Below are 12146 nucleotides of genomic sequence, written 5' to 3' on the forward strand. Positions count from 1 at the left end.
GGACCCCACAGTTCCCAAGGTGGTGTTGGATTTGCATAATTATGACTTGGCAAGGGCCAACGAAGAGAAGTTAGGTTTAAGCAGAGCAGCCGTTGTGAGAGTAGCCCACTGTTAGAACTGGGAGCTCAGGCTTTGGCTCATAAAGGCTTCAGCAAGAGGAGGCAAAGGTTCTTCTCGATTTTCTTCCTCTCTTATTGCACAGTCAGAGCAGCGGGGATGCTAGGCGTGAATACTCCTCGCGGGATGCGAGAAGGCAGGGAGACCTCCTGCGTCACCTGCAAGTGCATCCAGTTGCATCTACTTTCAGACTGCGTTAAGGAATTGGAGCCGGAATGGGATAAAATCCGGAGACTGGGGGGGGGGGGGGGGTGTTGATCAACAGAACATAAAGGGAGTTAGTTACACCCAAGGTGCAGGACTGGGTGACCATCAGGAGGGGGAAAGGGGGATTGTGCTGAGTACCCTTGTGGCTGCTCCATCCAACTATAGGTATACTGCTTTGGATACTATTGTGGGTGTTAAACTAGCAATGGTCAGAGCTCTAGCACCAAGTCAGGCTCTGTGGCCCAGAAGGTGAGGGTGGAGCAGAGGAGTGCAGTAGTGATAGAGGATTCCAGAGTGATATGGGATTCCATTGTTAGAGGGGCAGATTGGAGATTCTGTGGACATGAAAGAGACACCCAGATGGTGTGCTGCCTCCCATGTGCCCTGGTCAAGAATGTCTCAGATCAGATCCACAGCATTCTAAAGGGGGCAGCCATTAGCCATGCTACAAATTGGTACCAAACGACATAGATAGGAAAAGAGAGGAAGTTCTGAAGACAGAATATAGGGAGTTAGGCAGAAAGCTGAAAATCAGGACCTGCAGGGTAGTAATCTCTGGATTGCTGCCTATGCCAACTGCCAATGAGGGTAAGAATAGGATATTTTGGCAGATGAATGCACAGGGAAGAATTGGTACAGGGACAGGGTTTCAGATTTCTGGATCATTGCAATTTCTTCTGGGGAAGGCTGGACCTGCACAAATAGGACGAGATACACCTGAACCCAAGGGTGATCAATAACCTTGCAGTCTGGCTTGCTAGAGCAGCTAGGGAGGGTTTAAAATAATTTGGTAGGGGGGTGGGAGCTAAAGTGATCGTGCTGATGATGGGGCAGTTGATATACAACTAGATGCAGTGTGCAGTGAGACTGAGGAAGGACACGTGCAGATGACAGGGCAAAATTGCAGTCAGTGGGGAATGAGCTGGAGTGCAACATGGAAGGGAAATCGAGAAGGGTGATGAACACAGGACTGAAGGTGTTATATTTGAATGCACGCAGTGTACAGAATATGGCAGATGACCTTGCAGCACAGTTATAGAGATTGATAGGTTTGACGTTGTGGGCATCACTGAGTTGTGGCTGAAAGAAGATCATAGTTGGGAGCTTAAAACCAAGGATACACAGCATATCAAAAGGACGGGCAGGGCAGGTAAGCAGAGGGGGTGGAGTGGCTCCATTGGTAAAAAAATAAAATCAAACCCTTACAACGAGGTGACATAGATTTGGAAAATGTAGACTCCTTGTGGGTCGATTTAAGAAACTGCAAGGATAAAAAGACCCCAATGGGAGTTGTGTATGGCCTCCAAACAATAGCCAGGATGAGGGATACAAATTAAAATGGGACATAGAAAAACAACGTAAAAAGGGCAATGTTATGATTGTCATTGGGCATTTCAATATGCAGGTAGAGTGAGAAATCAGGCTACTCCTGGATCGTAAGAGATGGAATTTGTAAAGTACCTACAAGATGGCTTGTTAGAGCACTGTTTTCTTAAGGGAAAATCTTGCCTCACAAATCTGTTGGAATTCTTTCAGGAGATAGCATGGAGGATAGGCAAAGGAGAGTCAGTGAATATTGTTTCCTTAAATTTTCAGAAAACCTTTGACAAAGTGCTGCACGTGAGGCTGTGCAACAAGAGCCCAAGATAGCACAGGAAAGATTCCAGCATGGATAGAAGATTGACTGACTTACAGGTGGCAAAGAGTGGGAACAAAGGGGGCCTTTTCTGGTTGGCTGTTGGTGACTGGTGGTACTCCACAGGGCTTGGTGTTGGGACTGCTTCACTTCTATCAATCATTTGGATGATGGAATTGATGGCTTTCTGGTCAAATTTGTGGACGATACGAAGATAGGTGGAAGGCCAGGTAGTGTCAAGGAAGCTGGGAATATGCAGAAGGACTTAGATTAGGAGAACGGACAAATAAGTGGTAAATGGAATATAGTATTGAGAAGTGTATGGCCATGCACTTTAGTAGAAGGATTAAAGGCATAGACTATTTTCTAAACAGGGAGAAATTTTTTAAAAATCCAAGGTGCAAAGGGACTTGGGAGTTCTCATGTAGGATTCCCTAAAGGTTAACTTGCAAGTTGAGTGGAAGGCAAATGCAATATTAGCATTCATTTCAAGAGGACTAGAATATAAAAGCAAGGATATAACACTGAGGCTTCATAAAGCATTGGTCAGACCGCACTTGGAGTACTGTGAACAGCTCTGGACTCCTCATCTAAAAAATGATGCACTGGCATTGAAGAGCGTTCAGAGGAGGTTTACAAGAATGATTCCAGGAATGAAACAGCTGATGTATGAAGAGCATTTGACGGCTCTGGGCCTGTACTCACTTTCATTGAAACCTAAAAGGCCTCGATAGAGTGGATGTTGAGAAAGTTTCCTATAGTGGGTGTCAAAGACCAGAGGGCACAGCCTCAGAATAGAGAGCTGTCGAATTAGAACAAAGATGAAGTGGAATTCCTTTGGCCAGAGGGTAGTGAATCTGTGGAACTCATTGCCACAGACTGTTGTGGAGGCCAAGTCATTGGGTATAGTTAAAGTGGAGGTTGATACATTATTTATTAATCAGGGCATCAAAGGTTACGGGGAGAAGGCAGGAGAATGGAGCTGAGAGGGATAACAAGTCAGCCATGATGGATTGATGGAACAGACTCAATGGGCTGAATGGCCTAATTCTACTCCTATATCTTATAGTCATATACCAATTCTCCCATCTGATCTGCTTTTTCTGTTCAAGTGACTTCAGTTCCTTGTTCAACCTCATTCTGCCATGAGCATTAACAAGGCACAAGGAGTTATTAGCCTTAATCCTGAAACTCAGTGCTTTTCCTATGGTCAGCTATATGCTGGTTGCTCGAAAAAAAAATAAAGATAAAAACAAACTATACACTTTTTCACTGGATTCAAAAAAAGTACAACAAATTCAGAGCAAAAAAGCAGTACCCATCATCAAGGAACCCCACCATCCAGGCCTTGCTCTCTTCTCACTGCTGTCATCAGGGAGGAAGTACAGGAGCCTTAGGTCCCATACCATCAGGTTCAGGAACAGTTATTACTCCTCAACCATTTGGCTCCTGAACCAGCACTCACCCCAACTATGAGCTGATTCTGCAACCTACTGACTCACTTTCAAGGACTCTACACCTCTTGTTCTCAATAGTACCCTAACCCAAAATAAATTTGAGGATAGTGCATGGTACAGGTTGAGTATACCTTATCTGAAATCCCAAAACCAAAAAACCTCCAAAATCTGAAATGTTTTTTAAGCACTAACATCACAAATAAAAAATTCTACAAGACCCTGGGAAGGTACCCAGGCGATGCGCATAATCAGTATGCTGATTATGAATCAAGATCTTTCTCAACGAAGTGAAAACTGAAGGTAATTGTGAATTTTCAGCACACGGAAACAGCAGAGAAACTCATTGGAGTTTGCAAAGATCACTGCTGATGGAAAATCCAACACCAGGTCAAGTCTACAATACCTTATATCAAACCTAACAAAAGTAAAATACAATACATTGTACTGTAGCCTTTTAATCAAAGCATGGCATCGCAGGTGGAGGCTGAAAGCCTGCCATTGTTTGTTGTTGTTGAACACCTGATTGAGGTATTCTCCCAATGCTGCTGTACTGCTTTTGTTACCCTGCACACATTATATTTTCATTATATTGATGGTATGTAATAATATTTTACTATTAAGTACATGTGTGTGATGAACAGGTGTAAGACAAAGACTGCTTACCAGTAGCACATAAATTCAGTCAGAAATGATGCCGATCACAAGCTATCTCATTATATATTCCAAAATTTCAAAAACAAAATCTGAAATCCAAAACACATCCAGCCTCAAGCTTTTCAGATAAGGGATTCTCAAGCTGCACTGTATATTACAGTGGCATGCAAAAGGTTGGGCACTCCTGGTCAAAATTTCTGTTACTGTGAATAGTTAAGGGAGTAGAAGATGAACTGATCAACAAAAGTCATAAAGTTAAAGATGAAACATTCTTTTCTACATTTTAAGCAAGATTAGTGTATTATTTTTGTTTTGTACAATTTTAGAGTTAAGAAAAGGAAAGGGGCACCATGCAAAAGTTTGGGCACTCCAGGAGATTTGAGCTCTCAGATAGCTTTTACCAAAGCTTGTTAGGGCCATGGCTTGTTCACAGTCATCGTTAGGAAAGACCAGGTGATGCAAATTTCAAAGCTTTATAAATACTCTGACTCCTCAAACCTTGTCCTAACAATCAGCAGCCATTGGCTCCTCTAAGCAGCTGCCTGGCACTCTGAAAAATTAAGATAATTGATGCCCACAAAGCAGGAGAAGGCTATAAGAAGATAGCAAAGCGTTTTCCGGTAGCCATTTCCTCAGTCATAATGTAATCAAGAAATGGCAGTTAACGGGAACGGTGGAGGTCAAGTTGAGGTCTGGAAGACCAAGAAAACTTTCCAAGAGAACTGCTTGTAGGATTGCTAGAAAGGCAAATTCATGGAAGAGTCATCAGAAGAAAACCTTTCCTGCGTCCTCACCACAAAATTCAGTGTCAGAAGTTTGCAAAGGAACATCTAAGCAAGCCTAATGCAATCTGGAAACAAGTCCTGTGGACTGATGAAGTTAAAATAGAACTTTTTGGCCGCAATGAGCAAAGGTATATTTGGAGAAAAAAAGGTGCAGAATTTCATGAAAAGAACACTTCTCCAACTGTTAAGCAAGGGGGTGGACCTATCATGCTTTGGGCTTGTGTTGCAGCCAGTGGCATGGGGAACATTTCATTGGGAGAGGGAAGAATGAATTCAATTAAATACCAGCAAATTCTGGAAGCAAACATCACATCATCTGTAAAAAAGCTGACAATGAAAAGAGGATGGTTTCTACAACAGGATAATGATCCTAAACACATCTCAAGAGGCGCCAAGCTGAAGGTTTTTCCATGGCCCTCACAGTCCCCCAACCTAAATATCATTGAAAATCTGTGGATAGACCATAAAAGAGCAGTGCATGCAAGATGGCCCAAGAATCTCACAGAACTAGATGCCTTTTGCCAGGAAGAATGGGTGAAAATCCCCCAAACAAGGATTGAAAGACCCTTAGCTGGCTACAGAAAGCACTTACAAGCTGTGATACTTGCTAAAGGGGGTGTTACTAAGTACTGACCATGCAGGGTGCTGAAAATTTTGCTTCAGGCCCTTTTCCTTTTTTGTTATTTTGAAACTGCAAAAGATGAAAATAAAAAAGTAATCTTGCTTAAAATATTAAAGAAATGTGTCATCTTTAACTTTATGCCTTTTGGAAATCAGATCACCTTTTACTCGCTTAGTTATTCACAGTAACAGAAATTTTGACCAGGAGTGCCCAAACTTTTGCATACCGCTGTATGTCGTTCCAGTTACCAAATAACACTTAATACTACTGAGCTAATACGACGTACTCTTACTTCTGTTTCCCAATCACCTCCCTACCTAACTAATATACAAAAGTCTCTGGCACCCTCGACATACATGTGCCCAAGACTTTTGCAGAGTATTGTAATAAATTTACTTTTACTTCATTAAAATCAAGTAAACTTACACACTTTACATCGGCATTTCTGTACTTAAAACTACATTAAGCATAGTTTTTGTAGGTATATTTATGTTCAGTATGGCTGTTCTGATTGGCCACTTCAGTTAAACTGCTCATCATAATTATTCATGGAACTATTATATATTTAATTTAGATATTATTTCATTTGGAATAAGAGTTATGAAACACAGTTGCATAGAAATAAATGAAAATCACATGATTGACAGCAAAATAGCTTGAGCAATGACAGGTATAGCAGCTATTAAGAAATAAGTCACAGTGAAATGACTGATTCGAAATGTTATTTCCAGCAACATATCGCTGTGCTGTCAATTGTTTATCACTGGTGAGTGTATCATTCGGGAACATGTTGATCATAAGAACATAAGAAATAGGGGTAGGATTAGGCTATCTGCCCATCGAGCCTGTGCCGCCATTCAATAAGATCATGGCTGATCTGGCCATGGACTCACCTCCACCTACCCGCCTTTTCCCCATAACCCTTAATTGCCCTACTATGCAAAAATCTATCCAACCTTGTCTTAAATATATTTATTGAGGTTGCCTCCACTGCTTCATTGGGCAGAAAATTCCACAGATTCACCACTCTAGGAAAAGTTCCTCCTCATCTGTCATAAATCTACTCCCCTGAGTCGTGAGGCTACATCCCCTATCACAGACTCTCTTATCTCTATTACATACTTTGTTTGCTAAAATCAGGTTAAAACAGCTGGACAGTATCTAAATGAGGTTTTTGGATCTGCTCAGCTAAAAACTAGTATTTGTGGAAAATGAATAGCGACGAGAACAGTGGGTTCGTAAATGGCTTAAGGGTCGGAAGCAGAGAGTGATGGCCATCGGTCGTCTCTCAGACTGGAAGCCTGCAACGAGTGGTGTGGCTGGGACCTTTGTTATTTAAATTATTTCAATGTATTTGTACAAGGCATTGTAGTTTGTCAGTGGATAACACTAAATTAGGTGGTACTGTCGACACTGAAGAAGATAGCTAGAAAGATAGATACTTTATTGATCCCAAAGGAAATTACAGTGTCACAGTAGCATTACAAGTGCACAGATATACAAATATTAGAAGAGAAGTAAGAAAGAATAAAAAATAAGTTACCTCAAGCAGTCTAACAGGAGGAGGTCATCACTTCCCCGGCTATAGGTTGACTCATTATAGAGCCTATTAGCCAAGCGTAAGAATGACCTCATATGCACTCTTTGGAGCAGAACAGTTGTCTTGGTCTGTTACTAAAAGTGCTCCTCTGTTCAGCCGAGATGGCAGGCAGAGGGTGAGAAACATTGTCCAGAATTGCCGGGATTTTCCAGAGGATCCATTGTTCTACCACAGCCTCCAGTGTGTCCAGTTTGACTCCTATAACAGAACCAGCCTTTCTAATCAGTTTATTGAGCCTGTTGGCATCACCCATGTTGATGCCATTGCCCCAGCAGAACACCACGTAGAAGATTGTACTGGTGACAACAGACTGGTAGGACATGTGAAGAAGAGGCCTGCATACTCCAAAGGACCTCAGTCTCCTCAGGAAGTAGAGGCAACTCTGGCCCTTCTTGTACACAGCCTCTGTGTCGGTGCTCTACTCAAGTCTGTTATCCAGGTGCACACCCAGGTACTTGTAGGTCTTCACCACATCCACATCCTCACCATCAGTAGTAACAGGGAGCAACGCAGGCTTAGTCTTGCTAAGGTCCATCACCATCTCTTTTGCTATTGATGTTGTGCTGCAGATGATTCAGCTTGTACCATTTCACAAAGTTCTCCACCAGGGTCCTACATTCATCCTTCCTTTATACACCTAAACATTCCTGAGTCATCGGAGAATTTCTGATAAGGTAATCAAAACTAAAATGGGATTTTGATCAGTTAGGTAAGTGAGCCAAACATTGTAGCACACTGGGAAATCAACCAAGGATTGGATTTTCAGTGAATTGTTGGGCATGGGAGTTATCCTCACCCAGACAACTAAATCCAAAAAGGAACTGTGAATTAAATTACAGAAACACAGAAAACCTACAGCGTAATACAGGCCCTTCGGCCCACATTTACTTACTTTAGAAATTACCTAATAGCCCTCCATTTTTCTAAGCTCCATGTACCTTTCCAAGAATCTCTTAAAAAACCCTATTGTATCCACCTTCACCGCCATCGCCAGCAGCCCATTCCACGCACTCACCACCCTTTGCGTACAAAACCTACCCCCGACATCTCCTCTGTACCTATTTCCAAGCACCTTAAAACCATGCCCTCTTGTGTTAGCCATATGTTATAAATCGAGTTTGCTCACTCAATGGAACATTACACATGAAGACTATGAGATTACTTTCTAATGGGGGATGAGCAGAGGACCAGGTGTTTGCAGGATCGTGAGCAAGTGAGCTCAGAAACTCCTGCTGATTCAAGGCTGCACAGAACACAATGTAGCTAACACAGCCTACGCCTTCCTGTTGCCGAGTCCCCAATACTGCTTACCTGCACTTTCTTTGACAGACCTGCTGTCACCACACAAGGGATCTGTTTCCTCCCCTATATAATGATCGAAGCAACCAAAATTAAATGGAGTGCTTTACTATTTATGGTACCTTTCATTGTGATGAAGCAAATTACTTCACTCTCGGTTCATTGATCTCCCACTGACACTTGATTAAGCGATTTTAAATTCTCATCCTTACTTTGATTTCCTCTGTGGCCTCCCCTCCTGTCTGCCCCAGTAACCTCCTCCGACCCACAATCTTTCAAGACTTCTGGCCTCTTGACATCCTCAAATTCACCCGCTCCACCTCTGGCAGCGATGTGCTGAGCTGCCAATCTCTTCAGCTCCCTAGACAAACCTCTTCCATCTTATTTTCCTACCTTAAAACATTATGAACTACCTAGCTCTACTATTGAGCTTTTGGTTATTGATATCTCCTTTTGTCTTATGTGCCAAATTTAGCTCGAAGCAACTGTACCAAGGGACTATTTATTTTACCAATATATTCATGGCATTACAATATTGTTCTTCTGCACCTTTCCCATTTGCCTTATAATCACCCTTTCGATTACAAGGGCAGTACAAGGTGGAAGAGATCAGTTTATTCCAACTCTAATTGTTTTTTCTTCTCTCCCCTCCCATCAGGCAGAAAACACAAAAGCTCAAGTTCAGCTACTTGCAAGTTCAAGGACAGCTCAAGGACACTGTTATCAGCCTCCTGAACAGTCCTTTCAGGCTACCTTGCCAGAGCACATGAACTTTGTTTAACTGTATGTTCTCTGTATTTATAAAACTACCTCTGAATTCTGATTTTCCTTTTTTTTTAAAAAAAACCTCGTCGATGTACTTGTGTATGGAATGATCTGTCTGGACGGTATTTAAACCAATCATGGAACATTTGACAATAACAAACCAATTCCTCCTCAGTAGGTTGTCGTTCTTTGGAAGCTGTGGTTTCAAGGCTGATCCTTTATCATTCACATCCACAGATGTTTTGCCGTCTCTCAGGCAGTCCCTTAGCATCAAGGATGGTTTGCTCCAACTACACCCGTCCCTTCACCAGCCCCCCCACACCACCATTTAGGGCCCTGAACAGTCCTTCCAGGTGAGGCAACACAGGAATTCAGAGCTCTCGATGCGGCCTCCTCTACATCAGTGAGACCCAACATAGACTCTGGGACTGCTCTGTTGAGCACCTTCGCTCTGTCCACCACGAAAGGCAGAATTTCTGGTGACCACTCATCTTAGTTCTACTTCCCACTCCCATTCCAACATGCCGGCTCATGGCCTCCCCTACTGCCATGATGAGGCCACTCTCAGGGTGAAGCAGCAACACCTCTGCTGTCTGGGTAGCCTCCAATCTGATTTCTCTAACTTCCAGTCGTTTCTCCCCCTCCACGTTTGCTCTTTTCCATTTTGACTCCTCTCTTACACCTTTCCTTCTCCTCACCTGCCTCCTTCTCCTCCTCCTTCCCTCTCTGCCATGGTCCACTCTCCATCAGATTCCTTCTTCTTCAACCCTTTACCTTTTCCACCCATCGCCTCCCAGATTCCCAGTTCATCCACTCTCCTCACCTGGCTTCACCTATCACTGGCCTAATTGTATTCCTTCCCCTTTCTCCTTGTTTTGGCTTCTTCCCCTTCCCTTTCCAGTCCTGATGAGGGGTCTCAGCCCAAAACATCAACAGTTTATTCCCCTCCATTGATACTGCCTGATCTGCTGAGTTCCTCCAGCATTTTGTGCATTGCTCTGGATTTCTGGCATCTGCAGAATCTCGTGTGTTCAAAACTTAAGGATGATTTACCATTTATTATTCACATCCACAGATATTCTACCCTCTCTCTGCCAGTGTGTTGGCATCAAGGATGGTTTGCTGCCACTATGGTTCTGTATCTGTAGGAGCCTAGTAGTGCAATGATATGGGACCTGCAGACTCTTCAACTGGGGCAGACGTTTGATTAAGGAAATTGTGGATAATTTAGAAGGTGGCATGCTCTTTGCACTGTTTATGCTGAGGTCCAGTGAGGTCTGATGAAGCACATTGGGGATCAAAGTGCTTTTCCCAAAGTTCAGATTCATACCTCACAGAAACAAGTCATATGGCCCAGCATTTCCATGGCAACCATCAAGTTTTGCCTTTAAACCTGGTCTGGTGTGTGTGAGCCCCTGCCACAATGCTAGCACAATTTGTTCAGCCAGACAAGTTGCTGTTTAGACATCGCCATTTTGTTCACAACTACAAATCAATTGTGACTCTGGCTGTTGTTTCCATTGACACAGCAATTTCAACCGTTCTTTTAAAATGTGAGTTGTACTTCAGTTGGGAGCAATTTTTTAAAATACTTTTTTGTAAGATTCCACAAACTAAATGATCTCAGTGCATCATTAATTCCATCACTGAACTGACAATGCTCAAACAATTTCTTCAATTCAGCCACATACATTGAAATGAACTCCACTTCCTTTATGATTCCACTTATGAAACCTAAAGCGTTCTATAATTAACATTTGTTTCAGTTCAAATTTTTCCTGCACTACTTTCATGATGTCAGAGCTCATTTTGGCTGGAGCAGTTAAGCTTCTTAGCAAAATATATGCTTTTCCACCCAATGCATTCAGTAATACAGGCACTTGCTTTTCATTGGCTGTTTCATTTACTTCAAAATACTACTCAATTCATTCAGTATACATCATTCAGTTATCTGTTTTGTAAACAAATGCATCTATCTTTCCAATGTAGCCAGCCATTTGATAGTTTTTAAATTTCTTATTATTACCACCTGGTTCCCACTGTTCAGGAATCCGTGATTGCACTTTGTCATCCATTAAAACAGCTATGTAATTTGATCCACTCCCTTTAGCTTTGAAAACTTTTCTTTGTCAGTATATCAAACTCTATTTTGAGATTTACAGCTGAACTTCCTTCACAATTGCCAACAGTGCATTCCAGTTCACAACAACTTACAAGGCTGAGTATTATTTTAAATATCCCCTCTGTTTTAACCAAATTACTTTAAATACATTCTGTCTCATTATCAGCTTTCTGTGAGTGGAATCAAATTCTCCTCATCAAAAGAGACTGCAGGTGCTGGAATCTGGAGCAACATACAATCTGCTGGAAGAACTCAGTGGATTGAGCAGAATTAGCAAAAGGAAAGAAAATACTATTTTGATAGATGCAGGGTTGTGACCCGAAACAATGACAATTATTTTTCCTCCCACCAATACTGCTCAATCTGCTGAATTCTTTCTTGCAGATTGCATGTTGCACCAGGTTCTAGCATCTGGGGTATTTTCTGTCTCTACACTACTATTCCACCGTGAAGTCTCTACAACACATGCTGACAATTCCCTCCCCTCATCCTGATGCAGGATTTTAACCTGAAACGGCAACAATTTTTTTCCTTGACAATAACTTATCTTCCATGCAAAGGTAGCTCATGGGTACCAAAACTAAGACTACATAAGGTTACTAGCTGTACAAGGATGCAAGATCAATAAAAAGCAGATTGTTTTCAACTGCATGGTTAACAATCAACACCAATTTCAATTTTGTTTTCTCATCCTTTTCTGAGCTGTACCATTCTTTAATGCCTTCTATCCAGATTTCAGCTATTTATCCTTCCAAACAATCTCATCTGACACTTCTGAAATTGTATGAAATTTTGCAAGTTTTCCCATTTCCCCACATCTAAAAGAGCAGGCAGTTTAGTAAACTTCAATCAGAGTTGTCCTAGTCTTACCTAGAATGACCC

General features: G+C 42.1%; 1 protein-coding gene across 1 annotated transcript in view; it reads right to left on the reverse strand.

Moving 5' to 3' along the window:
* The window catches only part of slc24a3 (solute carrier family 24 member 3), a 340988-nt gene that overhangs the window by 294686 nt on the left and 34156 nt on the right, over positions 1 to 12146 (reverse strand). The window lies entirely within an intron of this gene.

The sequence above is a fragment of the Hemitrygon akajei genome, chromosome 7 (genome assembly GCF_048418815.1).
Source record: "Hemitrygon akajei chromosome 7, sHemAka1.3, whole genome shotgun sequence".
NCBI classification, from domain to species: domain Eukaryota; kingdom Metazoa; phylum Chordata; class Chondrichthyes; order Myliobatiformes; family Dasyatidae; genus Hemitrygon; species Hemitrygon akajei.